Source organism: Heteronotia binoei, chromosome 5 (genome assembly GCF_032191835.1).
Source record: "Heteronotia binoei isolate CCM8104 ecotype False Entrance Well chromosome 5, APGP_CSIRO_Hbin_v1, whole genome shotgun sequence".
Taxonomy (NCBI): domain Eukaryota; kingdom Metazoa; phylum Chordata; class Lepidosauria; order Squamata; family Gekkonidae; genus Heteronotia; species Heteronotia binoei.
The window spans coordinates 125,595,374-125,622,655 of NC_083227.1; the positions used below are offsets into that span (position 1 = coordinate 125,595,374).

The window sequence follows — 27,282 nt, forward strand, 5'->3', positions numbered from 1 at the left end:
AGAGAGAGGCTAGCGAGGGGGGGGAGGGATATTTGCAGTCTCATCCATGTCTGGTGTCCAGATTGAGATAAAAGGATCCTTTAGATCATGAAGAAGAAGAAAAAGTCTATGGAGTTGTGGAAGGGGGGAATATAAATGACCTCAGAGAGCAGGCACTCTGACAAGCCTTCTTGGGGTCCCACTGCCCTCCAAGGCTTTCTCCAAACTATAAAAGGGAATGTGCTTTTGTAGTTCAAAGGACCATGGATGTATCCAAATGCTGCCTGTGGTGATAGCAGCATGCCCTGCCCCTGTTTTATGACTTTGGTCTTTTTTCTCCGTACTCATGTCTTAGTGATGGCGACAGTATTGCTGTGTACAAGGACACTGTGGAGGCAAAGCATTGCCTCCTATGTCATTTGGTTATACTGGAGTATATCTCTAGATCAGGGATCCCCAACCCCCGGGCCGCAGACCAGTACTGGTCTGTGACCTGTTAGCAACTGGGCCGCAGAGTGAGGCAGAGGCACTGCACTGCACCTTCCACCTGCCTGGGTCCCAGGCAGATGAAAGAGGCAGCGCAGCTTCACTCCGAAGCACCACCTCTTTAATTCGCCTGGGTCCTGGGTGGGCGGAAGGGGCAACACAGCAGTGACCTTCGCCTACCCCATTTAAAGACCCCCATGGGGGGCAGGGACAGGGTGTGGCCATGGGGCTAAACCCCCAGCACCCTCACAGGTCCATGGAAAAATTGTCTTCCACAAAACTGGGCCCTAGTGCCAAAAAGATTGGGGGTCACTGCTCTAGAGAACAGGTGGGTACACTGTAGCATAGTATATTCTGAATATTCTGCCACAAGATATACTGCAGTGCTTGCTTCCATACTAGCTGTTTGGCACTGAAACATCATTATTTGACCATACAGTAATTTCAGCGAATAAATATGACATTGTTGCCAGATTATTACAAACAAGTATTGTCTTCCTGTCTTTATTCAAACCTCTTTTAGTGACATTTTTTTTTTACTTTGAACAGAATAGCAATAGTGGTGTAGCAAAATTATATTGCTGCAACTAGCCTGAGAAGGGATTGGCTGATGATATGGTTGTGCTGCCATTTTAGAAAGGCCTGCAAATTGGTTACGCTGCCCCCGCCCCCCCTCCCCCGGAATTATTTTTAAACAGTTGTGATGATATCAAAGATTTCAGGTTTTCACGGCTGGTAACATCATTAGGGTTTGTAGAATCTTTCGGGCTCAAGTGCCGTGTTCTACTGGAGAAAGTTTTCCTTCCAGACGTTTCGTTTTCAGCAGCTATTTCTAGGCTGGAGAGGGTGTGATGAAAGGGCAATTTCATCACACCCTCTCCATCACACCCTCTCCAGCCTAGAAATAACAGCTCTCCAGCAGCCCTGGCCCCACTCAATGCACAGCAGCCAAGAAGGTCTGAGCACCTGCTCCGGCTGCAACGCCACTGAGGATGTTCTCCGCAGCTGAGAACGAAACGTCTGGAAGGAAAACTTTCTCCAGTAGAACACGGCACTTGAGCCCGAAAGATTCTACAAACCCTAATAAGTTGTGATGGTAATGAGAAATAAATAGCAAAGTTCAGAAGGGATTACTTCTTTATTTAGTGAGTTTGGGTCTGCAGGCTAAAACAGGAACACAGTTTTAAAATGTGGCATAGGAATGCAATATATACTCTTTAAAATATATATATATTGAAGCTTCCTGAAAATGACCCAAATGTCACAGAAACAAACAGATGGGTGAAGCTGCCTGAAACTAACCAGAATGTAACACAAGCAAACGGGATGAGGGTTAAGCCACCTGAACTTGATTAGAATATTGCCCTATAAAAAAGGGGAAGGATTTTGGCAGCTGTTCCCAAAGCTTTACATATATGCAAAATGCCCGGGGAAGGTCCTTGCTATATTAACCTACCGTTGGGAATGACCATGCAGCAGAAACAGGAACTGGGCAAGCAGATGGTCTTCCTCTCTGGCTTTCTGGTGACAAAGGGAACAAACTCTGTAACATGCCATCCATTTTGGCCATTGCTGTGGGGGTAGGCATTTCACAGCATTATTAACAAACCTGAAATATTAGCCATAAAAGACGCAGGGAATCTAAACTGTCAGTGCAATCCTAAACAGAGTTAGTCTAGTCTCAACCCATTGTATTTAAGACTACTGCAACTGCATAGGATTGCCCTGCTAATTATTTGCTGTTCAGTGAAAGCAGATGGTGTCATTCAAACAGAAGTACATGCTCCTAAGCTGAGTGCTTTGCCACTCCGTAATAGTACGAGTTGAGAATAGATGCAGAAAGAAATCCAGGGCAGGTTCTGGGGTTTCTGGAAAAAGCAGACTGAGTTGCATAATTAATTCTTTTCTCCTTTATATTTCTACCCTCTCCTCCTCATGTAATTTGTAATGTTTCCTCTTGCGTCTTTTCTCAGGTTCACATTAGTCTCTTCATTTAGCCAATATGTCATCCAAAAAAAATAATATATATATATATTTTTAGGCAAACCTTGACAAACACCCTTGTTGCTGATGGGGATCATTTTAACATCAGAAATATAAGATTCACAGGTAGACATCTTCAGTAATGTGCTATTGGAGCACATATGCATATTACGGTCAGGGAATCTAGGCAAAAAAGGAGCACCTCTAAGAAACTCTAGCCTATGACACATAAAACTGCCTTATGCTGAATCAGACCATTGGCCCATCAAAGTCAGTACTGTCTACTTAAAATGGCAGTGGCTCTCCAGGGTCTCAGGCCGAGATCTCTCACATCACCTATCACCTGATCCTTTTATCTGCAGGTGCCAGGGATTGAACATGGGACTTTCTGAGTGCCAAGCAGATGGTCTACCACTAAGCCATAGCCCTTTCCTCCTTTACTTGGAAGTGGATCTAGTTTGCTGTTTGGTTCGGCTTGATTTTTATAGGCATGGGAAATCCTTGATAACTCAGCAGCATCTGGTGACTTGGTGGGAGGTAGGAGATAGTCCATGGGCTTAGCAGGCGTGCCACGTCCATTATTACCAGCTTTCTTCTTGGTTCTGACTAGTAGTCAGCCTAAAAGGCAGTAAGCGATCACATCCTGATTTCTTCTCCAGAGACCTGCTGGATGCCTAGATGAAAATGTGCTAGTAGCTAGGAAGGATGTGCATGTAAGAGAGGAATGTGAAAAACAATAAGGCTTTTACATTACCTGACTTTTAAAAATCTAAACTCCCATGCATGCTTCCATCATTCAATTGCCATCAAATACTGAGGCCTTTGTTTCAAGCCACATGTACACTACCCAGAAATCATTAGCTATATGTATTCATAGCCAAAAAGTTCCCTGCTGCCCTGTCAGACTTCATAGTGACACTAGCTACTGATTGGATAAAGAGGGATTCCCTCTGCCTCTTCCCACCTCCTGCCTCCAGATATATGCAGATCCTGCAAACAACATGGTGACGTGTGTATTTAACACCTTAGAAACTCTAATCCCTCCCCTCCCACATTTTGATTTTTAAAATGCAAAGATCTGCCCTCCCCCCCCGCCCCGGTTTTAAAAGACAAACCAGCTATGTTCTGTTTGCAAAAGAAATCCCTTTCAAAACTGTAAGTCTTGTACTAGATATTTCTGCTACACTCAGGTCAAAGATATCGGTAGCCACCACTGAGTGCCAGGGTGATTCAGTCATGAATCAGTTTTATAGCTGGTCCAGACATTTACCTTTTGGAAGATACTTGAGTTGCTCCTGTGGCTTCAAACACAGGAAGATGTAATATGTGGGCTGGTAATAAATAGGTCTGACTCAGTGTTATTTTTGTAAAATCTGGAATTGCAAACTTGACTCAGAATTGTACAATCATCATAGCATTATACCAGTGTTTTAACTGTCCACACATAATAATTTCCCCTATAACGTATATAGAAGTGTGGAAATATTTTATACACTTATGACAAGGTAACATATGTTTTATCTTTTAGGCAAGAGCAGTCTAAGAGCGTTACTGAGAGCAAATGTCATCTGAGATGTTGAAAAGTCAAGTTATATTATAAATGGAATAAATACAAAGCATCACTAAAGTGATGAATGTGGTCAATGAAGGGGACTTTCTCCACAACCATATAACACATTTAATGTGCTACTTCACTAGTGTCATTGTGGATCCTTTCTGTTCCATCACCGTGACACATTAATTCATTACTTGCAACTGTTGCCAGCTTCCTGTATTAGTCTTATGGCACCTTTTGGTTTGATCCAAAGTGCCTATATAAATGTGAAAGCCTCCCGAGACGCTGATACATTCTTGCTTGTTTGAGATATTCCAGTTTTAAAAATTCAGTGTACAGATGCTGAACTAAGACAGTAAAAAAAAGAGAAATTATGTTTTCAGATCTGAGCCCATCCCAAATGAAATGATCCAGAAGTCTTCGTGTTGAGCTTTGGTTAATCTCCAGGCTGTGTGTATGTGTGTGAGCATCCATAATGTCTTCGTTTTGATTTATTTCCTGGACTATCCAAAATAGATTATAATATGTCCCAGTTATAAACTGCCTCTCTGTCTCTCTGTAGTATTAACCTAGCACAAAGGTCTCCATTGCTCCCAGAAGACTGAGATAAGACGTAAGAGTGAGCTAACCTATTGCTTTGGCCATGTAGTTATTGCTGAAAAACTTCTTCCCATCATTTGCCTCTTCTTCCTATCATCTGCCTCTTCTGTTCCATACCCACCCACATTACATGGGTTATTATGACCTAGATTACATGGGCACTTTCAACACCAATATCATCTGCATACTTGTGTGATCTGTACTACTTATGTAATAAAAATAGGAGCTAGCTACTGGGTAGCAGCTTTGGGGTGGCAATTATCCAGAAAACTCAATGTATTAGTTGGGTTTTTGGCTGTAATCGGTGTGTTTATTGAATAGATTATGTGCAACAGAACCAAGTGGGAACATGTCACTGCAGAGGTGTGCAGGTTCTGGGAACAGGATAGAGGTACATGTGCCAATACAGAGCACTGTCAGTACTATATTAGCTGTTTACTTGCTCAGGTGGGTGCAGACTGGCAGGAATCTGTAAAGATGTTTCTGTTTTGCATATGCTGCATATACTGTGCAAAACTAAATAAGCTATTTTATAACTCTAAGGTTTATGAAGGCAAATTAATTCAGAAGGGGTAGCATATTAATTACCACTGTATGAAGCAATGGCCTCATTTAGAATTTCTTTTTGGTTAAGAATGATAAATCCAAACTGGAACAATGGCAATGGTGAGCAATTGAAAAACTGCTTGGGTAAAAAACCTCTCTTGAAAAAAGTCACGCCTCTTTTGTCTTGCAATTAAAAATGCGGGGGGGGGGGGCATTTATAAGAATATATTCCACAGGGGAAGAGCTATTTACTGTAAAGCTCTAGTTTTGAAAAAAAGTACAGGAAACGTCATCCAAAAAGGCATGAACTGTGCTAGGGGACTGGTGAGAAGTTCCTTGGCTTCTTCCCTTCATGTTAATTCTCCTTCACAAAAACCATGGAATGTTTACTTGACCTCCATCTTATGAATATTCTATAAGGGAAAAAAATCTCCTCACATCCCACTTATTTAAGGCTTTGATCCCTTTTTATTTGATACCTGTGGGAAAATTCTCACTTTACAAAAATGCTTTGGAAACCCCAATATTGCAGAATGTCTTGACTGAAAGGTCTTGGAAACCTAGCTGCAGCTGGGACTGCCAGGTTCCCCCACCCCCAGCCACCAGCAAGGGATGGGAGAGTAAGGTTGCCAGATCCAGGTTGGAAATCTCCTGGAGATTCGGGATGGAGCCTAGGGAGGAGAGGGACCTGAGAGGGGTACAGTGCCATGGAGTCTACTCTCTAAAGTATCCATTTTCTCCAGGGAAACTGAACTCTGTAGTCTGGAGATGAACTGTGATTTCAGGAGATCCCCAGGTCCCACCTGGAGGCTGGCATCCCTAGCTGTGGTTCAGTGGTACAGCATCTGCTTTGCATGTACAAGGTCTCTAGTCCCTGACACCTCCATTTAATAGGCTCTAGTAGTAAGTCACGTAAAGATCAAGAGCTGCTGCCAATTAAAGACGACAACTCTGAACTTGAGAGACCAATGGTGTACCTCAGTATAAGGCAGCTTCATGCATTCATGTGGTTTAAATAAGGTTTGTCTTTTTATATTACTTATCACTATATGTATTCTTCATACAGAAGTGAGGTATTGGGGCTGTGGTGTCCAGTTTTACCCTTTCAGTAGTACAAAAAAACCTGTTCTTTGTATGGTGTGCTGTGTCCCATTGTCAGATGACAAGAGGCTAGCATGCTGGAAATGGTCATCTGTAGTTACCCAACGTCCTTTCCAAATAGATACTCTCAGGGCTATGTTATTCATGACACAGAGGCAAACATAGTCTTGCTATTAGGGTTGCCAGGAGATTTGGGGGGGTGGAGCCTGGGGAAGGTGGGTTTTGGGAGGGGAGTGCTAGGGCATAATGCCACTCTCCAATGCAGCCGTTTTCTCCTGGGAACTCATCTCTGTTGCCCCAGAGATCAGGTGTAATTCCAGAAGATCTCCAGCCACTACCTGACTGTTGACAACCCTATTTGCTATTGTGCTCCCTCAGACAGGAAGTGCAGCCCAATTGAGGTCTTAAAACATCTTTGGAGCATACCTAAACATGTAGCATGTAATGCAGCCCAGCGCTTCTTAATATTTCTGCCACACCTGTATTTTTTTTCCTATTGGGTTCATTTTGCCTAGCATTGACTAACTTCTTGTACCTTTTCTCTTGGAAGATAAGCTGAAACTCTCCCAGCCTTCACATCCTCTAACTGCTGCTACTATTTTTCCATCATTTCACTGGTGACAGATTGTAATGGCACAAACAGAAGGAGAGGTTATGCTGGGGAAGAAGGAGACATTCATTTAGAATGTCAATCTGTATGACAGGAGGTGAAGAACAGCAAGGAAAGGTTCCAGTTTTATAACTGCCTGGGTTTATTTTTGCCTTAAGCTGGTCTGTACAGCTATCAGACTTTCACAAGCGAAGACCTCCTTAACTCAGGCACAACTTGCGGCAGCAGAGGTACTACCATTTCTATGTGACCTGCATGCCAGAGTCCCAGTATGTGTAAGTCTTTGGTCTATATAAGTACCACTGTGGTTAGCAGCCATCTAGGTATTGCACCTTCCTGCCAGAGTTATCAGTGATGCAATTGTTAACTTTGTGAAAACCATCCCAAAGGCAGAAGACTTCACATGTAATGGGAATGATGTGGAAACATCAAGGAGGGAGGGACTAGAGTGTTTGAGGTACCTGTCTCTTATAGTTAATTTATGATATAAAGATAGCCTGCACTTTTATCAGACACTAAACTTTATGCTGCCCTGACCTGGAATTTTTTGGAATTCCAAAAGGGAAAAAGAAAGAAAGGAATGGTATTCTGAAATGATATGGGGGGAACCCAAATGCTCTGGAGCACCAATATGGAACTTGTTCCTGAAATCCAAATCTGAAAAAAAAAAAACTTCTTTCCCCCAGGTGCACATTCCTAGAGAGCACAAGGATGTTTGTCTTCTCTGCAGCCTGGAAGGGCACATTTGATCACATAGGAGGGGTAGCCATGGGAAGGCCCCCCCCCAAAAAAAAAACCTGTCAGGGGGTCAGGCCCTTTGGCCCCCTGGTTAGCTACAGGCATGATCCAAACCCCTCACCATCTTCATTGCCCTCCTCTGGATATGTTCCAGCTTGTCTGTATCCTTCTTAAACTGTGGTGCCCAAAGCTGAACACAATAGGTGAGGCCTGACCAGAGCAGAGTAAAGCGATACTATCACTTCACTTGATCTGGACACTATACTGCTGTTGATACAGCCCAAAATTGATATTGACTTTTTAGCCACCACATCACATTGCTGACTCATGTTCAGTGTATGGGTACACTAAGACCCCTAAGTCCTTTTTGCCAAGACAAGTCTCCTCCATCCTATAATTATGCATTTGGTTTTTCCTACCTAAATGCAGAACTTTACATTTATCTGCATTAAAATTCATTTTATTTGTTTTAGCCCAGTTTTCCAGCCTGTCAATATCATTCTGTATCCTGACTCTGTCTTCTATTGTATTTGCAACCCCTTCCAATTTAGTATCATCTGCAAATTTAATAAGCATTCCTTCTATTACTTCATCCAAATCATTTACGAAGATGTTGAACAAAACAGGTCCCAGGACAGATCCTTAAGGCAGTCCACTTGTCACTCTTCTCCAAGAGGATGAGAACCCATTCACAAGCACTCATTGGGTGTGATCTGTCAACCAGTTACAGATCCACCTAACAGTAACAGGATCCAAATCACATTTTACCAACATATCAACAAGAATAGTATGTGAAATCTTATCAAACGCCTTACTGAAATCAAGATAAACTATGGCTATAGTATTCCCTTGATCCAGCAAGGTAGTTACTTTCTCAGAAAAAGAGATCAGGTTGGTCTGACATGATCTGTTAGTGAAAAACCCATGCTGGCTCTTAGTGATCACGGCTGTCCTTTCTAAATGCTCAAGGACTGGCTGTTTGATTATTTGTTCTAAAACTTTTCCAGGTATAAACATCAAGCTGATGGGTCTGTAATTACCTGGATCCTCCTTTTCCCCCTTCTTGAAGATGTGAACAACACTTGCCCTCCTCCAGTTTTCTGGCACCTCACAAGTTCTCAAAGAATTCTCAAAAATAACGGGCAGAGGCTCAGAAATTACATCTGCAAGTTCTTTTAGCACCCTTGGATGCAGTTCATCTGGCCCTTAGGACTTAGTTTCATTTAAAGAAACTAGGTGTTTATGTACCACCTCTATGCTGATTCTAGGCTGCAACTCCCTTCCCTAATCATATGTTCTGTTTTTGCCATGCTAAACAACGTTTTCCTCACAAGAGAAGAATGAAGATAAAATAAACTTAAGAAGAGAAGGCTGAGGAAAAATAGGAATTGAGCAGTTCTGCCTTTTCTTCATCACCTGTTATAATTTCACTTTACTGTCCCCACAAAGGGCCTACCATGTCCTTGCTCTTTTTCTTAGGGCGTTTTTGCACTGACCTTAATTGGCAGCGACGTCCCTCTTCACCGCGCAGGATCTGCGCGGATTTCGCACCAATTGCTGCGGAGCACCCGGAAGAGCCGCAAAGTCCCGCGGCTTTTGCGGCGCAAATGGAAACCGCCAAAACCCAGTTTCCATTTGCGCCGCAAAAGCCGCGGGACTTTGCGGCTCTTCCGGGTGCTCCGCAGCAATTGGTGCGAAATCCGCGCAGATCCTGCGCGGTGAAGAGGGACGTCGCTGCCGATTAAGGTCAGTGCGAAAACACCCTTAGTCTAATTCCCCCCCACACACCAAAAAGAACTACAGTTTTACAGTAAATAGCTCTTCCCCTGTGGAATATATTCTTATCCCCCTCTGAATTTTGAATTGCAAGACAAGAGGCATGGCTTTTTCAAATTTCACTTATAAGAGAGGTTTTTTTACCCAAGTAGTTTTTCAGTTGCTCTCCATTGCCATTGTTCCAGTTTGAATTTGTGATTCTTAACTAACAAAAAATTCTAAATGAGGCCGGTGCTTCATACAGAGGTAATTAATATAAACTATATCTACATCATTCCTCTGATCCAGCAAGGTAGTAACTTTCTCAAAAAAAGGATATAAGGTTAGTCTGAAATGACTTGTTCTTGAGAAACCAATGTTGGCTCTCAATCATGCTAGGAAAAGTAGAAGGTGGCAGGAAAAGAGGAAGACCCAACATGAGATGGACTGACTCAATCAAGGAAGCTATGGCCCTCAGTTTGTAAGGCATGAGCAAGGCCATGAATGATAAGCCATTTTGTAGGTCATTAGTTCATACTGTTACCATAAATTGGAAGAGACAGACAGCACATAACACACACAAAGTGAAATTGGGTCACTGCTCTGCTGTTTCTACTTCTGAGTTTTAAGTTTTGTGAACATTGTTTTCCCCTGACACATTCTGAGAAGATGCAGGCACAAGCAGATACTCACTTTAAAAGTCCAGGGAAGCGTATGTGAGCGGTGCAAGTTGACAAAGTCACCCATCTGGGGGGGAACCCCCACAAGAAGAAGAAGAAGATATTGGATTTATATCCCGCCCTCCACTCCGAAGAGTCTCAGAGCGGCTCACAATCTCCTTTACCTTCCTCCCCCACAACAGACACCCTGTGAGGTGGGTGGGGCTGGAGAGGGCTCTCACAGCAGCTGCCCTTTCAAGGACAACCTCTGCCAGAGCTATGGCTGACCCAAGGCCATGCTAGCAGGTGCAAGTGGAGGAGTGGGGAATCAAACCCAGTTCTCCCAGATAAGAGTCCGCACACTTAACCACTACACCAAACTGGCTCTCACCAAACTGGCTCTACACAATCATTCTGCATGCTCATTGGAGGCCACAAGAGGAGCCTCCAAGCCACAAGAAAGAGGGCTGCCAAGTCCCTGGTCCGGGAATCTCCCACCTATGGTACAATAGGTACCATAGAGTTTTAACTTCCCAAATGGCTAGAGTGTCCGAGAAAACTATAGAGTTTTCCCAGAAACGCCTAGAGCGGCCCTGCAAGGGCGCTGCCATTTTGATGATGTCACTTCTGGATGACATCATTTCAGCGCGTGCATCGCACATGCAAATGTCCCCTGCCGGGGGATGAAGAAGACTTGGCAACCCTCCCAGCCAAACTGTCTGTTTCCTGGCCCAGAAGCTCAGCAGATTAGTGGCATGCAACCAGGATTGCCTCCAGGAAAAAGTGATCTTCAGGCAACAGAGATCAGGTCACCAGAAGAAAACGGCTTCTTTGAAAGGTTGGCTCTGTGGCGCTATATTCCATTAAAGTCGCTACCCTTCCCAAACCCTGTTGTCCTCAGGCTCAACCCCCCAAAGCTCCAGATATTTTCCAACCTGGAGCTGGTAACCCTACACACAACTTGTGGGACACAGATAGGTAGTTCCTCACCATTGTATCCACCAAAGCCTTGTTCACACACTTCTCATTCACACTAGTACCAACTGTCTCCCTGATGGCCTCCATCACCATAGTCATCTGGGGAGTGGCTATGGGAAGACCTTGTCTCAAAGAAGTGAGGGGGACAGCAAAGCTGCTTTCCCCCTCCTCCTTTCTTCAAAGCAGTGTGCCCCTCTTGGTCTGCAAACACTGCACCCACAGAGAGTGATCAGGCAATAAGCTGGCTGGCTCATTGAGCGAGGCTGCCTTTGAAGCATGTTTCATATATGGCTACAACATGTACACCTTCTGATTAGTGAAAGGTTTTGGATGAGGTTCAATGGCCCCTTGCAAGCTCTGCACCAGAGAAACAATAGAGTATGTCTACACATCCTGTGCCTGAGTCCAGAAAGGCATCTATCTTCCCTGTAAGCATTCAGAGCAAGGGAATAAGAACATAAGAGAAGCCATGTTGGATCAGGCCAATTGCTCATCCAGTCCAACACTCTGTGTCACATAATGGCCAAAAAACCCAGGTGCCATCAGGAGGTCCATCAGTGAAAAGACCCACATTTGCTGTGTCACAGAACAGTGCCTGGGTGAACTCTGGGAGAGAGTTAACCACTCTCTGGGAGAGAGTCAACAATGGTGAACATCTGGGAGAGAGTCAACCACTTCTTATTACTGAACATTCTTTCTTCCTGCAGTGTCCACCCCTGACTGAAGCCACCTTCTCCAGGTTGCTCTTGTGCTCCACCAGATGCTCAAGCATGGCACAAGTGTAGTTCCTGCAAGGGCAGATATTGCTAATCAGGCAGTGCTGTGGCAAACCCATCAGCACCTGCTTCTGGCAGAGCAGATGGGTAGCTTTCACTGTTGGAGCAAGAATCTACATAAACCCAGTCTGACAGCTACAGTATGACAGCTGGTGATCTAGCTGCCAGGCTAGGTCACAGTGACCTGATCAGCAGACCGGCTTGAGCCGGCAGAAGCCAAGTGATGCAATCTGCTGAGTCAGCACGGCCAGGATTGGCTGCTTGGACTATATATGATCTGTGTGTGCATCACACAGGTCTCTCCCTGTGAGATGGTGGTTAGGCGAAGCACTTTGTCCGTGGAGGTGATATTGTATAGACTGCACAAGAGAGCACTTGTCGTGTATATATGTTAATACACCTTTTGGCACTAGTTGCACGCGTCTGCCTGATTTTCTTTCCTGAAGCCCTGTGTCGGGCAAGTCATCTCCCTCACTCTGCTACTCCCGCTCCGACAGGGTTATGGGCCCAGGGCGGTTCCGCTGCGCGGAGGAGAGAGTTGAGAGTTGAGCTGACTGTGAGTTTGGAAAGAGCCGGAGGCGAGGAACGCCGGTGAAGGACACAGAAGCACCACCGTTCTCTGTTTGAGAGCCAGAGGGACGTCGGCAGCCAGCCGTGAGGAGGAGTCGGCACGATGGCTCAGCAACAGCTTGGAGTAGCCGTTGAGAAGCTCACCTCAGCCAACTACGCGGTGTGGAGCCTGAGAATGCAACACTACCTCAAGCGTGAAGGGCAATGGCTGTTCGTGAGTAACCCCCCTGCTGACTTATCTCCTGCCGAGACTGTGTTATCGGATAAGGCACTGGCCAACATAGTGCTGTCTATAGGAGATGACCAGCTGGTTTATGTGCGAGGGAAGGACACTCCCAAGGCTGCCTGGGACGCGTTGAGTGCGGTGCATGTTAGCACCACTGCTGGTTCCCTCATGGCCTTGACAAGGAGGATGTTCCGCACCGTTATGCCGGCTGGAGGGTGTGTGAAAGATCACATCAAACGGCTAACGGACTGTTTCGTTGAGCTGGAGGCAAGAGGCAAGACTGTAGCTCCAGACGACAGAGTGTACATTTTGCTGTCGTCGTTGCCACCTGAGTACACTCCCCTGATAACTTCTCTGGAGACGGTGGACGTAGCGACCCTGACCATGGAATACGTCTGTGCCCACCTGCTTGACTTCCAAGAGAGAATTGCGGCCGTGAGCTGTCCGGGGGTGTCGGCCGGGCAGCGTGCTGTTATCGGTGTGTCCGGGAAGACAGCCAAGAATGAGCCAGCTTTTGCTGCTGGCAGGCGTCCGAAGGTGGAGGAAGTGGAGCCGACTGCGTTTGCAGTCCGTCGCTGCTATGGATGCGGGTCGTCGCAGCACCTGCTCCGAGCTTGCCCTGAGAGGGAGAAGAGGCGGGGGCGTGTGCGGCGAGAGCGGAGGACCGCCAGCCCGTGTGAGGAAGCAACCCGGCTGGTCACGTCTGCAGTAGAGAGCACAGGGTCTGCTTGGATTTTAGACTCCGGGGCAACGAGCCATCTCTGCTGCGAGAAGGAGTTGTTGAAAAACATTGACAGTCCTGAGCATAAGTATGTGAGATTGGCTGATGGGACCACTGCCAATTCTGTTTGCTCAGGCAATGTGGAATTTCCTGCACTGAAATGTATGTTGCAAAATGTGTTGTATGTACCCTCACTGCAGTCTAACCTGTTGAGTGTTAGCACACTGTTTGACCAGGGATACCAGGTGAGATTTGAGAAAACCTGCTGCAAAATCCTGGGAGGTGGGGGAAAGTTGCTTGTGACAGGAAAGAGGGAAGGTAAACTGTATGTGGTCCAGAGTGATTGTGCCCAGGTGGCTCAGGTGTCGAATGAGCCTGTGCACAATAATTGTATACATTTGCTCCATAGGAGACTCGGGCACTGCGGATTTAGGGCGTTAAAGAAAACCCTGGAGCTTGTGCCTAGTTTGAAAGTAAATCCTTGCAAATGTTACTTGGATTGCCAGGTCTGCAAGAAGACCAAAAGCAAGGCGTGTGCTGTTGCTAAAGAAAGCTCAAGGGAAAGCACACGAGCCCTGGAACTAGTCCATTTAGACGTTATTGGCCCATTGCCAAAGAGTCTGTCGGGGAGGAGATACTGCTTGGTGGCCACCGACGACCACACGAGGTACGCGTGGGTTTTCACCATGGTGCATAAGTCTGAGGTGTATAAGACATTCACCAAGTGGGTCAAAGCAGTGGAGAGACAATTAGGGGTTAATCTCCTAGCTGTACAAACCGACAGAGGGGGGGAATTCTTATCTAACCAGATGAAACGTTGGCTGGAGAACAAGGGCATTGCCCACCGTCTGACGAACCCGGCAACGCCCCGAGAAAATGGGCATGGGGCTGTATTGCAGAATGTGATGTATTGCATGTTAGAGGATGCACAACTGCCAATGACCTATTGGGCAGAAACCATACATGCAGCTGTTTTTTTGCAAAATAGGGTTTGGTGTAATACTGTGAAAAATGTGCCTTACAGGTTACTGTTGAACAAGACCCCAGATTTGAGTTCTTTAAAAGTCTTTGGGTCACGGGCTCGGGTTGGCATCCACTCCACGAGCAGCGGGGAGGGGGATGTCCGGGCAGAGAGCCTAATTTTTCTGGGCTACAAGCCAAGGGCCAGGTGTTATCGTTTCTGCAATAGCAAAAGCAAGATAACACTTAGTAAGAGTGCCCAGTTCAATGAAGAAAGCAGCTGGCCAAGGTTGCACTCCTTGCAGAAACAATTTGTCCTGCTGCCAAGTAGCGATAACGATGTTGGAGCGCAGCCCAGAACTCCAGCCCAGGAGGTGGCACCCAGTGGGGCTGGAGAAGGTGAGCCGAATGCTGGCACAGAGCCTGACGAGCAGAGTCAGGAGGCAGAGCCTCAAATGCAGGAACTGGAGGTAAAGTGTGAGAGTCAGGAGGTTCAACACCCAATTACAGGGGCAGAGCAACCAGCCCAGGAGGTGGGAACAGAGCAACCCGAAGAAGACAAAGCTGGTCCAAGCACAGGGCCACGGGTGTCTGCCAGGTCCACCAAAGGCCAACGTCCCGCTAGGTACAAGTGTCCCTATGTCACTCTGACTGTCAATCCAGACCCACCCGGATTTGAGGAAATGTTAAAAGAAAAGGCTAAGAAATGGAAAGCCTGGGTGGCAGAGTGCGAGGCAAGGGAGAAGGAGGCTGAAGCCAAGCGTCTGAAAGAGCTGGCTGAACAGGAACACGATGATGTGTTTTACAATCATGATGAGTTCCTGAACGAATTCCGGAAAGGGTTCCGAGCTACGTAAATATGAACTGTAATGTTGCTGGTGGACATGTATGTAAACTGTGTAAAGTGTTTTGGTGCACTGGGTTTAAATAGATTAGGAGGTGTGTTGGAGCAAGAATCTACATAAACCCAGTCTGACAGCTACAGTATGACAGCTGGTGATCTAGCTGCCAGGCTAGGTCACAGTGACCTGATCAGCAGACCGGCTTGAGCCGGCAGAAGCCAAGTGATGCAATCTGCTGAGTCAGCACGGCCAGGATTGGCTGCTTGGACTATATATGATCTGTGTGTGCATCACACAGGTCTCTCCCTGTGAGATGGTGGTTAGGCGAAGCACTTTGTCCGTGGAGGTGATATTGTATAGACTGCACAAGAGAGCACTTGTCGTGTATATATGTTAATACACCTTTTGGCACTAGTTGCACGCGTCTGCCTGATTTTCTTTCCTGAAGCCCTGTGTCGGGCAAGTCATCTCCCTCACTCTGCTACTCCCGCTCCGACATTCACACTGTACAAGAAGTGATTTGTGATATTTCAGTGGTTCTGGAGCAAGCACTGGAAATCATGAGTTGCAGCATGCTGCAACTGAGGACAGGGCTAAACACTGGATGTGAAATTCACAGCTGTCTTATTTGAAAAAACTAAAAAGTCAGCCTAAACCCTATTTTTTAACCAGTGGGTGTCAATTCTGTTGAAGCCTAGGTCAGCCTGATAATATTTTTTAAAAGCAAACCCTGGGCTCCTGAACCCTGCTGAACCCTCAGCTGAAATATATTTTGTGGTTGTTTTTTTTTTATAACCCCCCTAAATCCTTACCTACAGTTAATTGATATCAAAATTTAATCAGAATTTTTTTCAGCACAATTAATTTTTTCAAAACCAAGAGGAACAACCTAAAACTCAACAAAACTACTCCCCCCAAAAGTACAACACCGAGAGAGATCTTTAGAACCACTATATACCAACTGTAAAAGCAGAAAAAGCAGAATGCTAAGATAATTTTTTTTAAAAAATATCAACAACTTGGAGTATCTCCCAAAGCACAAACACTTTGAAAATTAAAATTAAAACAAGCTAAGAAGAGACTCAACAAAACAGCACAAACCTTTTACGCCCTTTAAAAACAATGCAGAAGTAAATCAAGAAAAACAATTTTTAAAAAGTAATAGAAAGAAAACATCCCCCCCATCTACAACTCCCAGGCAAAAACAACACAGAAAAACTTGAAATAATATTTTAAAATAATATTTTAAAACAAAGAGCAAACCATTCCTGGCACAGAACAAGAAAATCTTTGAGAACTCGATGTGTCAGACTGAGAGCAGAGAGCTTTGCTACAGAGTAAGAATATTGGAGTACAGGTTCCAACTTAATTGTGGCCAGGATGAAGGAAAATGGAAACATGGAATTAACCTAGGATTCATGTCGCTGCTGCAATAACTGTTGAATACGTACTACAGAGAAGTCCACAGTGTGATTTATTCTGAAGTCGGCTACTTGTGCAATAGACAAGTCTCTATCTTAACCAGTTCCGTAGGGCCTGCAAAACTGCCCTCTTCCAGCTAGCTTTTTAAGACAGAACTCCTGATAAGATCAGGAATACCGAGCCATCCTATATGCCATCTGATTGTATTTTAATGTCCTACTGTTTTATTGTTAATTGTTAATTGTTTATTAATTAAGTAATTATATTATTTATTGTTTATCTGTATCATGGTTTTACCATGTCGTGTTAGCTGCCCTGAGCCTGCCTAGGCGGGGAGGGCGGGGTATAAATAAAAGTTTATTATTATTATTATTATTATTATTATTATTATTATTATTATTATTATTATCTTCAAAAGAAAGTGTACATCAGCAGTGTAATAAGACACACACACGGACATTATTTGGACTGTCACTTTAAACAGCGCGGGCGGATGGTTGCAGTCCTTTCAGAGATTTGTTTGTATGTATGTAATTTTTTTGATAATTGTGTAAGAATTCTGTCAAATGTGTTGATATGTCTGTTAAATAATTAAGATTAAGGATGATAATGAAAAGAATATAAAATAATAGTGCAATTGTTTGGCAGCAATTTTTGAGTGTTCATAAACCTACCTGCTGAGGTTTCCTTGAGTGTTGCAACAATCCCCGGTTGGGGACAGGGGATCCCCCAGTTTGGAGACCCTCCCCTACTTCAGGGTTATCAAAAAGGGGAGGGGGGAGAGAAATGTCTGCTGGGCTACTCCATTATACCCTATGGAGACCAATTCCCAAAGGGTATAATGGAGAATTGATCAGTGGGTATCTGGGGCTTGGGAGGGGGGCTGTTTTTTGAGGTAGAGGCACCAAATTTTCAGCATAGCATCCAGTGCCTCTCCTCAAAACACCCCCCCCCCATGTTTCAAGAAGATTGGACCAGGGGGTCCAATTCTATGAGACCCAAAAGAAGGTGTCCCTATCCTTCATTATGCGAAAGTATTTAAAAGGCTTGTGGTCCTTTTAAATGTGATTTCCAGAACTCCCCTTAGAGTTCAGTCATTCTTGTCACACACTTGCTCCTGGCTCCCCCACTCCCCAAAGTTCCCAGATATTTCTTGAGTTGGACCTGGAAACCCTACAGGCAGCGGGAGACAGCAGAATTACCCAGGGCACAGACAGACCAGAGCAATACTCCTCCCACATCTCATCCTGAAGAAAATTAAAAACAAACCAATCTCAGTCAAACTGCAGTCATACCTCCTTTTTATCCTCTTTGCCCATGCTCAAAGAATCATAAGGACTATCAGAGAATCCTCTTGATTGAGCAGACAGTTCCAGTGCTCCCCCTAATGTCTGATTCCACAAATTGCCTCCTTCCCTACGCCCTCCTGTTGCCAAGGTAACCTATTGAATATGAGAAAAACAGGTCCGGGAGCTTTAAAATGCTGGTCCAGAATATTCCCAGATATTTCTGTAAATAATCAGGATCTGTATGATAGTATTCCCTGAATACTGCTCTGGATATACACACACATATAAAATTATGGGTAAAATATTTTTTTCAGATATATATTCAGCCTGGAAACATATGAACACACATAATTAGTACCCTCTCACCTTCTGATCACTTATGATGCCTGAAGTCAAGGTAGATGCATTTAGATGTGGCTTGTACAAACAAGAAACTACATTCCTCATTCCACAATAAATATCCAAAATGTCTTCCCACTAAACAAGATATGCTTATATAAAATAAGCATTGTAGTACATGCCATGGTCACATTTACATTAAATTATTACAATGTGCTCTGCATGGAGCTGCCTGTGAAAAAAGTGCTTGGACACTTCAAGTAGTATAGAATGATACAGCCAGGATTTTGATGGAAGTAGGTCATAGGAACCATATCACTCCAGTCTACACTGGCACATATCAACATGCTGGTGTTCACCTTTAAAGCTCTACATGGCTTGGGATCAGTATACCTGAAGTACTGTCTGCCCTCTTATAAACTTACTCGACTGCTACAGCTGTCATCCAAGGCTGTGTTGGGTGCCCCCGCCTTCTGGTGTTGCTGGTGCGATGACGTCACTTCTGGGTGATGTCATTGCGCCGGCAATGTCGGGGGAGAACCCCCACCTGGCCTGGGGGCTTGGCAGCCCTAAGTGTTCCCTCAATGATCCCTTATTCCTACACTTGGAGCTCATTAGTATAACTCATTAGCATATGCCAACCCCGCCCCCCAGCCAAAAGCAACCTGATGCAAGAAAGGAGAGCCCTGGGTGAGCAAAGCCTGTTTGGGCTGGCTAGAGATCCAGCCAGCCCAAGCAGGCCTTGCTCACCTGGAGCTCTCCTTGGCCACCTCCCTCCACAGTCAAAAGGCCAGCAAGCTACCCACTGTCCAGAATCACATAAGAAGTGGATAAAGGATGGTGTAGGCTTCTCCAGGGGTTAATTAGGTCTGCTGGGGGTGTGGCAAAGCTCTTGGTGGCTGGCTGGCTGCCACTCTCCTAATCCAGGGATTGTTATGCAGCTGCACCTACTATTCAATGGACAAGGTAGGTTGGGAGGAGGAGCGGGGCATCAGAAAGGTTCAGGAGATGTGCTCCTGCTGAATTCAAGGCCTGGAAATTGTTGTTTTTATGTATGTGTATTTTATTTTATTTGTATTTTAATTTGGATTTAATGATGTGGTTTTGTTTGGATTTAATGCCTTATGATGTGTTTTTAGTCTGTTAGCCCTGATGAGGGCACAAGGATGTGGTATAAATTTTGTAAATAATAAACAAATGAAAATTAGGAACTATAGTAACAAACAGAGGGATGGTGGCTCAGTGGGTAGAGCATCTGCTTGGGAAGCAGAAGGTCCCAGGTTCAATCCCCGGCATCTCCAACTAAAAAAGGGTCCAGGCAAGTAGGTATGAAAAACCTCAGCTTGAGAACCTGGAAAGCCGCTGCCAGTCTGAGTAGACAATACTGACTTTGATGGACCAAGGGTCTGATTCAGTATAAGGCAGCTTCATATGTTCATATGTTCACAGATGTATGCATTATAGCAGAAAAGTGGGTTACTGGTGAACTTATTACCTGCTAAATGATTGGGATTCAGTGTTCTATCAAGTTTTTTATATCTTCCCTTAAAAAACCCTCTGAAATATTTCTCTGAATGCAAAAGTGCTCAGAAGGAGGTACCCAGTCACAGGATGTTAAAGCTATGTGCCCAAAAGCACACAGTTTCTATGGCAATGAAGTGTTTCAACCAAGCCTGGGCATCTGCACTCTGAGAAACCATTAGACTTGTGTCTCATTAGGACTTATTTTAAAGATCTCCCAATCTTATATTCTTTCTTTTCTCTCTTTTTTTTACCCTTTCCTTATTGAATGAGCAAAAAACTACATTTCCAAAAAGATGCATTCAGAATACATTCACTTGAATATCAAGATTTTCTTTATTCTGCCCCCCCCTATCTGATGCATTAAACATCTTAGAGCTGTGTGTACTTTGTGTGAATGGTTAGAATCCGAAGTGGTGAATATTAGACTTAACTAAGTCACTTGGATCAATGGTACATTTAACCTTGCCTCCAACAATCCGGGCAAAGGGCAGGAGAAGAGCTATCCTATTATCTGTCATGTTTTAAGAGCTTCAGCAGTGTCAGATTTAAGGGCAATTCCAGGCATGGGGGTGAAAGCTTTGGCCTTCTTGATTGGCAGCTTTGATATTGCTGCCTTTCATGAATGTCTCAGTTCCTTCTTGACTACTACTAGTTCTTTATTTTAGGCTATGGTCTAGTTCCAGATCCCATGGTAACCAAGTACCACACATGAATCAGTTGTACACTCAGAAAGAAGAAAATCCTTTCATCTTCTCTGAAACTCTCAACAGATGTCCTGCCGAGCATGCTGTCCATTTTTGTCCATGCTATCTGTGATTTTCCAGAACATTCTTATTGCTCAAATAGTGTTAAAAGAAGGCACAGAAGATGTGAATAGAGGGGTGGAGTGGGAGGAGACATTTCCCTGACATTTTGCTCCCTGGCTGTGAAGGTAAAAGGAAAAGCTTGCTGATCACTCTTTGCAAAAAAGCCAGCATTGAAGAGTGAGATCTCACCTGCCAATTTCAGTTAAAGAACATGCACTCCCTCTTTCTCATAACAACCCATAATAAAACCCTTCCTTGCCCTTCATGCTGAGAGCTTGCTGTGCTTCATCAGGGAGTGAATTGTACTGGCCTGTGATTGTTCCAAACATGTTCTCAAGAAGATTGCTTGGGGTGTGAGGGCGGGGAAAGCCTTCTCCAGCTAGGGGAATGTCCCAAAGACAGTTCTACACATGTAGTTCAAGGATCCTCAATGGCAGGAGGGCTCCTGGCAACTAATTTATGACAACTAGTTTATGGAGGAAAAGACTACAAATTGAGAGGGGGAGTATGGAATCATTCTTGGTTACCTGAGTTCTTGGAGTTTCTCTCTTGATGTTTTTTTTAAGAAGACATAAGAGCACCAATATTCTTAGTATGTAAACCCAATGAAAGCCATGAATAAATTCTTCTTTTGTGCATCAATTCTATCTTTATCAATTCTAACTTTATCTAAACAATTCATTTGAAAGTATAATTATTATTTCCTGTTGGCTCACTTCAGAAACTACCCTCCAAATGTGAGAGGGCACTTTAGGCTTCCCACCCCACCCCCCCGCCCTGGCAGTGGACCCGCGAATTTGCAGCCTCCTCCCCCGCTCTCCAAAAATCCGGAAGCGGGAGGGGGGAGAGAACATGCGTGTAGGCATCATATTGTTGTAGAGCTCCTGCAGGTTTAGAAACCTGCAAACAGTTTTTAAAATGTGTCCCCCTTTAAGGCTGCACAGGAAGCAGGAAACAGGAAGGGCTTCATGGGAAAGGGTCAGTAACAGTTTCCATGGAGAACAGCCCCTCCCTTTCTTCTGCTTTCGTTTTCACAGCGAGCAAAGTTCTGCTGGAAGGAGACCAAGTAAGTATTTGTGGGTGTGAGAGAAGGAGGGGGCAGGGGATTCCCTGGTATGGAGGCCCTCCCCCCCTTTAGAAAGTATGGGGGGAGGGAAATGTCTACTGGGCACTCTATTATTCCCTATGGAGAACAATTCCCATAGGGAATAATAGGGAATTGATCCGTGGGTATTGGGGGCTCTGGGGGGGGCTATTTTTTGAGGTAGAGGTACCAAACTTTTAGTATAGCATCTAGTGCCTCTCCCCAAAATACCCCCCCAAGTTTCAAAACGATTGGACCAGAGGGTCCAATTCTATGAGTCCCAAAAGATGGTGTCCCTATCCTTAATTATTTCCTATGGAAGAAAGGCATTTAAAAAGGTGTGCTGTCCCTTTAAATGTGATGGCCAGAACTCCCTTTGAGTTCAATTATGCTTGTCACACCCTTGTTCCTGGCTCCACCCCCAAAGTCTCCTGGCTCCGCCCCCAAAGTACCCAGATTTTTCTTTAATTGGGCTTGGCAACCCTAGGGTACTTCCTTCTATCACAGTAGAAACACTGATTATTGATATCCTACCTTTCTTTCCCCTGGGAGAAGGGAGAGCTATAAAGCAGCTTACATTGTTCTCATCTCCTCTGTTTTATGCACACTACATCCCCGTGAAGTAGATTAGGCCAAGAATGTATGACTGGCTCAAGGCCACCCAGCAAGCTTCCATGGCACAAGTGGGGATCTGAACCTGGGTTTTCCAGATCCTAAACCAGCACTGTGACAGCTATACCATGCTGATTTCTTATAAGTGGGCTGCTAAGTGATCACTGATGCATGGGCTTTCTGCAAAACTCTGTTTTTCTCCCTGAGCATGTGTGCAATCTCCGTTTAAACTACAAATTCTTGGCTTCTTGGAAACAAAAGAAAGACAGTATGGTAGAATGAACAGAATGTTAGATGAGAACCAGAGAGAGGTTAAAATTCCCACTCAGTCTAATCTTGTTGTCTAGTTTAGCCATTACTGAAGCCTTTTCCTGAGAGCCAATTTGGTGTAGTGCTTAAGTGATCGGACTCTTATCTGGGAGAACCCGGTTCGATTCCCCACTCCTCCACTTGCACCTGCTAGCATGGCCTTGGGTCAGCCATAGCTCATCTTCTTCTTAATTGCCTTTAATTGCTGCAGATTTCAGGGAGCTGTCACCCATAGTATTGGCTGAAGGCCCACCAGTCTTTATTCTACCATGGACCCATTGCTCCTTTCACAGTATGCCTTCTAAGTTTCCAAGGTCCATTATTTCACTCTCTTTTGTCTCCTCAGCCCCCTTTCCACTGTCCTCCTGTCTTTCCCCCACAGCTCTCTTTTCTAACCCTGACAACAACTGTCATTCTTCCACCTGCACCCACATGCTTTCGTCTCCATAGTAACCAGCAGCTCTCAGGAGGCTGTTCACTCACTCAGGGCCCCAAACATAATGTCTTTGAAACCAGTACAAATTTGTAACTGATAAGCTTGCTATCTCTGGGTTGGGAAATGGGAGATTTTGGGGTGTGGAACCTGGGGAGAGAGGGATTTGGGGAGGGAAGGGGTCTCAGCAGAGTACAATGCCATAGAGTCCACCTTCCAAAGCATCCATTTTCTCTGGGGAACTGATCTCTGTAATCTGGAGATCAGTTGTAACACCAGGTGATCTCCAGGCCCCACCTGGAGGTTGGCAGCCCTAAAACCCTGCATGATTCTATCCCACACGTACAATCTCACGACTAACGTCCATCTTATTTCTGAAATGGCACAGACCCCTTTTAGCCCCAGCGAGATATACTAGTGACATCTCAGACTCTGAATACCTGATGGGGTTTTGCAACTGGCCAATCCCTGAGCAGTGTTTGCTAGAAAAGCATCTTGGTCTGCTGCTAGGGGGCAGTAATAATGCTGTGAAGCTTGCAGACCTTATTGCATTTTAGAATGTTTAACATGCTTAATATACATTGCCTCCTAACCCTGACAGCAATCCAGTAAGGCAGGGGTGGCCAGTAGTAGCTCTCCAGATGTTTTTTGCCTATAACTCCCATCAGCCGCAGCCATTGGCCATGCTGGATGGGCTGATGGGAGTTGTAGGCAAAAAACATCTGGAGAGCTACCGTTGGCCACCCCTGCAGTAAGGTATGCCAGGACCCCCATATTACCAATAAGGGATGGAGATAGAGTGATAATGTTAGTAGAGGCTAGGGCCCCTACTAACATAAAAAACTGCTAAGTCTCTCTGTCATCAGTTTTATTCCCAGATAGTTAGAAAGTGATAATAATTCTGATATAATTGCCAGTATTTTCACAGCTGCCTCAAATAACACAAGACAAAAGACTTTTCTAACGCTGCTCACCTATTCTCCACAACATTTGTCAGATAAAATAGGAACATTTGTTCCTACACTAGGTGAGAGAATAGCTACTCATAGTGGAGTACACAGTGAGTGTTATAAACAAGCTGCTTCTCTCAGTGGCAGCTGACACAACCCACTTGGAAAATTTTAGAGACCTGAGCTTCATTTGTATTTCATTACCACCTAGGAAATAACTTTTTTTAAAAATTGGTCAGTACAGATATTGCCACAGATCATGTTATTTGGTTTTGGAATTTCAGATTAGGTACTTGTCAGCATAATTGGCTGATATGGTAAATACATACAGAGAATATAAGAAAATAAGAACCCTGCTGGATTTGACCAGTAGTTCATTTAGATCAACATCTTGTCTCATACAAAGGCCAACCAGTTCCTCTGGACAGGGCCTAGAGCCTGAAGTCCAGAGCCCTATATGGTCTGGGACCTGCCTACCTGAGGGACCGTCTCTCCCCACACGTTCCCCAGAGAGTATTGAGGTCTGGACTCAAAATCTTCTCACCATCCCCGGGCCCAAGGAAGTGCGTCTCAAAACAACTAGAGACAGGGCCTTTTCCACAATGGCCCCTATGTGGTGGAACCAGCTACCGGAAGAGGTGAGGGCCCTGCGGGATCTTACTCAATTCCGCAGGGTCTGTAAGACGACCCTCTTCCGGTTAGCCTACGCCTGACTGGACAAATGTAGCTTTCTAGATTTTTGTGATTATACTGTATAGCTTCAATGTAAAAATTTTAAGGTTTTTAGGTTTTTAAATGCTTGAGTTTAAATGTAATAACTTTGTTCCGATTTTATTGTTTTATTGTTTGTTGTAAGCCGCCCTGAGCCACTTGTGGGAAGGGCGGGATATAAGTTACAGAATAAATAAATAAATAAAATAAAAGTCCTACACTGGGTGTCGAGGTGGCAGAATGATTACAACTCAAGTGATTTTGGGAAGTAGTTCAAATTATGGGAGGAAGTAAAAGACTAACTTGTGATGGCTTAAACCAGGGATAGCCACAGAACAGAAAGAACTGTCACTAGGGTACTATAAACAACTCAAGTTCAAATCAAGCAATATAATCATTATTAGCAGGAAATGACACTCATATCCATGCAGTGGCATTCTAGTTGTCCACGGTCCATAACAAAGACCCCAGGTACTTTATTCTTAGTTTCCATTTAAAAATCTTCTGCAGATAGTATATGCTTCAGTTATTAAATGGGACACCAAACAGAGGACTGTTGCAGTCTATGGTCTGCTATTATTATGTCTAATCCTCCTATCACATGCAGCTCAATCTAAACCTGGAATCAGTCTGTATGCAAGGTTAGCTAAGACACCTTACAGATCGGCAAGAATGCAAAAATATTTGTACAGCTTAGCAAGCAATGATGTTTTCTAGAAGTTAAATCTGAGGGAGAAAATGGTTGCTACCACAGAACTGCAGGGGGGGAAGTCACCAACTTGCTGCAAGTGAATTATCTATATATATAAAAAACCAAGATGAATTTGGTGGCAGAATTAAGAGTTATGCGCATGTCTAGTTTAGCAAGAAAGTGCTGCAGTGCTGTAACAAGAACTCCTTTGCATATTAGGCTACACCTCCCTGATGTAGCCAATCCTCCAAGAGTTTGCAGGGCTCTTCTTACAGGGCCTACTGTAAGCTCTTGGAGGATTGGCTACCTCAGTGGGGTGTAGCCTAATATGCAAAGGAGTTCCTGCTACAAAAAAAGCCCTAATTAGTATCCTACAAGTCATGTAACTGCCAAGGACTGAAGAGGATTATTTAGGGTGTTATATAAAAGGTGCATGAACTGAAATAGAGAAAATAGAAGTTTCAAAGTAAGAAGAGCTGCCTTTCAGATAGTGGTATTTGTGGTATGGAGTGTCAAAAATAATGTTGTCCAGTAGTGCTAGGGTTGCCAATCCCCAGTTGGGGCAGGGGATCCCCTGGTTTGGAGGTCCTCCCCTTGCTTCAGGGTTATCAGAAAGTTGTCTTCTGGGCACTTCATTATGTTCTATGGAGACCGATTCAACAACAACAACAACAAATTTTATTTGTATCCCGCCCTCCCCGCCGAAGCAGGCTCAGGGCGGCTAACAACATAGTTCAGGGTTGATTATACAAATGGATAAAATTACATTAAACATTATAAGCGTTTAATTAAAATCTGGTTAAGTTTTAAAATTAAATTAATTAAATTAGTAAAAGTGCTAATGCTATGTTTACTTTTTCTGATGGCGGTTTCCTTCGCAATTTCCATTTTCATCAGCGAAAGCCAGTCTGAAGAGGAAGGTCTTGCAGGCCCTGCGGAACTGTTCTAGGTCCCGCAGGGCCCGCATTTCCTCTGGAAGTTGGTTCCATAGGCTCGGGGCTATAGAGGAGAAGGCCCGGTTACGGGTGCTTTGCAACTTCACCTCTCTCGGTCCGGGGATAGTCAGCAAGTTTTTCCCGGCTGACCTCAGTACTCTCTGGGGTTCATATGGGGAGAGACGGTCCCTAAGGTAGACAGGTCCTCGACCATATAGGGCTTTAAAGGTAATGACCAGCACTTTGTAATGAACCCGGTATGTAACTGGCAGCCAGTGCAGTTCGCGCAGCCCAGGGTATAAGGGTATATACTCCCATGGGGTATAAGGGAGAATTGATCCATGGGTATCTGGGGCTCGGGGGAGGGGTCTGTTTTTTGAGGCGGGGCACCAGATTTTCAGTATAACATCCAGTGCCTCTCTTCAACCTCCCCCCCACTCCAAGTTTTGAAAATTTTGGACCAGGGGGTCCAATTCTATGAGCCTCAAAAGAAGGTACCCCTATCCTTCGTTATTTCCAAATGGAGGAAAGGCATTTAAAAGGTGTGCTGTCCCTTTAAATGTGATGGCCGGAACTCCCTTTGGAGTTCATTGATGCTTGTCACACCCTTGCTCCTGGCTCCACCCCCACAGCCCCCAGATATTTCTTGAGTTGGACCTGGCAACCCTAAATAGTGTGCATGTGGGTAAACAAATCTGTTTCTAAATGCAGCGTTTGGGCCTTGCCTAGTTGTGATAATGATGACAGAACACCGGTTTCACTTGAACTGCCTGGTGTGATAAAGCACTTTAATAAACATTTGCAAGGGGAGGCATTGTGCTCATTTCATGGACTAACAAGATGGCAACGAGGCAGGAGCTCCGGTGCTAGGGCTCCTGTAAACAAAAACTGCTTATGCTTAGCACACCCTGCGTTTGCAACTTTAAAAGGTGCTCCAGCACTCACTCACCATCTCCTCCTGCCAAGCAGCAGAGCCACAGAGGGCGGTTAGAGCACCGGCCCTGGGCCACATACAGAACAGGACACACACACATCTTGCCCAAGCAACAGGAACACACAAGTGAGGAATATGAGAATGTGGAAAAGCCCAAT

General features: G+C 44.7%; 1 protein-coding gene across 2 annotated transcripts in view; it reads left to right on the forward strand.

The window, feature by feature from the left end:
- The window catches only part of CAMK2A (calcium/calmodulin dependent protein kinase II alpha), a 206,655-nt gene that overhangs the window by 56,542 nt on the left and 122,831 nt on the right, over positions 1-27,282 (forward strand). The window lies entirely within an intron of this gene.